General features: G+C 38.2%; 1 non-coding gene across 1 annotated transcript; it reads right to left on the bottom strand.

Annotated features, from left to right (window-relative positions):
* Window positions 1-849: 849 nt before the first annotated feature.
* Window positions 850-956, bottom strand: LOC131235874 (small nucleolar RNA R71). The gene has a single exon (XR_009166391.1). It is a non-coding gene; the product is annotated as a small nucleolar RNA R71 (small nucleolar RNA).
* Window positions 957-3,879: the final 2,923 nt, after the last annotated feature.

The following is a 3,879-nucleotide window of genomic DNA, read 5'->3' as shown; positions in this document are numbered from 1 at the left end:
AGTTTTAGATTTTTTTTTCTTATTGATTTTTAGAACTAACTTGTTTTCCTACCTCGTAGGATTTTTGACTGATATTTTAATATGGTAATTTCATCCTTATTTTCTTACTTTCTCTATCCTTTAGATTCGGTTTTATCTTCTATAAACTAACTTGGTTTGTTTTGGTTTGCAGGATCTTCACTTAGGACTTTGAATTCGGTAACTTCTTTCTAGCTTTCCTCTTTATTTCTAGAATTCCTTTCTATTCTTCCTCTTAAGTCTAGGTTTAGGATCTAAATTGGGAGCTGCGAGTGTTTTATGCCCAAGTAGGTTTGTGATAATACTTAACGTCTCTTGACCGAAGGAGGATTAATTAAGGGGCTGACTGTCCATCATAGGATTAGACACCACTCAAGATCCCTAGAGTTAGTTGAAGTAATGGCCGCAAATCAACTCCCTCCACCTAGGATGGATGACATTTAGGATGAGAATGAGGTGCATCAAGCACCCCCGCCTCGTACTTTATGTGATTATTTACAACCGGCGGGGGTAAGTACGCACTCATACATGATTTTTCCTGAAAATACAGGACATATGAACATCAAGCCAGGGGTTATCCAACTCCTTTCTAAATTCCATGGGCTTGAATCAGAAAGTACTTACTTACATTTAAAAGAGTTCGATGAGATCATAACCACTATATACTTTCCTAATGTATTTGAGGATACAGTCAGGCTAAAACTCTTTCCCCTTTCCTTGAAGGAGAAGGCTAAGACGTGGTTACATTCACTGCGTCCTAGATACATTGGCACATGGAATGATATGTAGAGGGAATTCATAAAGAAATTTTTTCCACACAATAAAACGATTACCCTTAGAAAAGCAATCATGAACTTAGCCCAAAAGGGGGATGAAACATTCTTCCAATGTTGGGAAAGGTTCAAGGATCTTGTCAGTTCATGCCCACAACACGGTTTTAAAATGTGGTGTATTACAAAATTTTTCTATGATGGACTGACATCTTCCATGTGCCAATTGGTTGAGACAATGTGTAATGGAGATTTCATGAATAAAGATGTCAATGAGGTATGGGATTACCTCGATAGCCTTGCTGAAAAAACACAATCATGGGACCATTACCCAAATTCGTACCACGTCTAGGCCGACTCAATCTAAGGAGAAAGGTGGATTGTATCTCTTAAAAGAAGAGGATGATCTCAATTATAAAGTGACTAATCTCATAAGAAAATTCGAGGCCATGGAAGGAAAGAAGGATAAGGTTAATGAAATTATTTGCGGCATCTGTGATGGCAACATTCATACAACTGAAAATTGTACTACAATACCTGCCTTTCGAGAAGTGTTAGATGAACAAGCCAATGTTGTAAATAACTATCAAAGATCTTTCAATAAACCTACCTTAATACATACAATCCTGGTTAGAAAAATCAACCAAATTTTAGTTGGAGGAATGGATAAACTACCACCCCTCAAGGTTTCTTTAATCAAACTTCACAACAACAACAAGAGAAACCTCAGGAGGATCTGATTTTAAAACATTTTGAAAAGCAAGATCTTTTCAATTAGGGTATGCTACAAACCTTACAAGACCTTAACAAAACATTACAAGGACTTTAAGCTAAAAATACGATTGGGAATAAGGGGAGCCTCCCAGCTACCTCTTCCCAATCCAAAGCTGTAATATGAAGTTGGCAACCTAAGCTCTTCAAATCAGACAGATCATACTAAATCTATCACCACTCTTAGGAGTGGGAAGATTATTAATAAAACCCTTCCGGTTAGACCCGAAAAGCCTCAAGAATCAGAAGAGGACAGCAATGATGGATCTAGTGATGCCCCACAAAAATTAGAATTGGAACTTCTTGAGAAGTCAGTTGTTCCATTTCCCCAATGGTTGGTTACACCAAAACCTCTCTTTAACTCTCAGGATATTTTAGAGGTGTTGAAACAAGTGAAAGTCAACATTCCTCTACTTGATGCCGTAAAATAAATACCTTTATATGTCAAATTTCTGAAAGACCTATGCACGACCAAACGACGACAGAGTATTCAAAAGAAGATCTTCTTAACTGAGAAAGTGAGTGTCATCCTGAAGCAAGACGTGCCGTAGAAATTCACAGATCCTAGTAGCCCAACCATATCATGTGTAATCGGGGACTATCGAATTGATCACGCAGTTCTTGACTTAGGAGCAGTGTCAATCTGATTCCCTACTCGGTATACAAATAGTTAGGTTTGGGTGAATTAAAACCCACCCTAACCACAGTACAACTTGCTGATCACTCTGTTCGTGTACCAAGAGGGATAATTGAGGATGTGTTGGTTTAGGTTGATAGATTTTACTACCCTGTAGATTTTATCATCCTAAACACCGAACCCTTCAATAACATGAACACTCAGATTCCCATCATTCTTGGTCGCCCATTCCTTGCCACTTCAAACACAATTATCAATTGCAGGAACAGTGTCATGACTATGTCCTTCGGGAATATGACATTGGAGTCAAACATCTTTTTCAATAACGGCAGAAACTCAGAGAATGATGACGATTTCCACGACATTAACATGATTGATTCTTTCATGGAAGATAGAATGCCTCTGACCTTATCCTCTGACCCTCTAGAGACATGCTCGACACACTCCCATAACTTGGATGATGACATGATTAGGGAGAGGTGTGCCTTGCTTAATAGTGCACCGGTACTTGAAGTTAGCCAGTGGAGGCCACAATTTGAAGAATTACACCAAACTAATGTCATGCCTCTATCGTCTAACCTTAAGCCACCGAAGCTTGCCCTGAAACCTTTACCCTTTGATTTAGAATATGCCCATTTAGGTCAAGAAGAGACATACCCAGTGGTGATTTCATCTCACCTTGAGAACAAACAAGAGAGTATGCTCATTTCTACTCTCGAAGAAGATAAAGGAGTTATTAGACATATCATCATATATCTCGATAGGATGAATGAACTCCTTTCAACTGAATGTTTCGACTCTTTGGATGATTGTTTGGCACACTTTGAAAATTCAAATGATCCCATGATACACGAAATAGTGGATGCCTCGGAAGACAATACCTCAGTAGTTGTCACGGACCGAGAGAACCCTTATTCTGAAGTACCTCCTCCCCCAGATCCTGAATGTTTACCATTAAAGGAGGAGGAGCTGAAAATTGAACTAAAGAGTGAAACTTCGGCGTGTGTTGAGACTAACCACTTACTACAATTTTTTTTTGAATTTCATCTACTTGTAGTCTCTGATTCATCATGGTGTACTAACTTCAAAATTTTATCTACCACAGGTGAATCGTATATACTTTGGACACTTCAGATGATTAAAAGAAAACTTTATGCTGAGGTCCCTCAATTTCTTTGGACATTCACACTCCAGGACATCCAAGCCTACTGCAAAACGGGCTTTTGGATAATCTTGTTGAAAAACCTTCTGAGAAAATTACCAAGATACTGGCCAATAGAAGAAACTGGATGCATGATTGAGTAGATTTTTCGTGCTTTCATAGTTGAGGATTAGAAATTACTACTTTCATAGGACTAGGGTAGTTTGCTTTATGTTGTTTTAGGTTAGTCAGTTTTATGCCATTAAGTTAGTTTGCTTTCATGTTTTCACTCTCGTGCTGACATGCTCTCACACTGTGATCTCTTGAAAAGTCTTTCTCAATTCTTTCATTTAGGTACTATCTTCCCATCACTTCTCATTTACTTTTATTATCCCATGTGCATTGCATGGTCATATATCTTTTACATTGAGTACGATGTAGATTTTAGGTTGGGGATGGGAGATTTTCGGTTAAAGAAAAAGAAAATACCTAGCAAAAAATAAAGATACCTTTGGAAAGGGTTGGGCCAAAAATCTTCACTA

Source organism: Magnolia sinica, chromosome 19 (genome assembly GCF_029962835.1).
Source record: "Magnolia sinica isolate HGM2019 chromosome 19, MsV1, whole genome shotgun sequence".
Classification (NCBI taxonomy): domain Eukaryota; kingdom Viridiplantae; phylum Streptophyta; class Magnoliopsida; order Magnoliales; family Magnoliaceae; genus Magnolia; species Magnolia sinica.
This window is presented reverse-complemented; position numbering and strand designations above follow the sequence as displayed.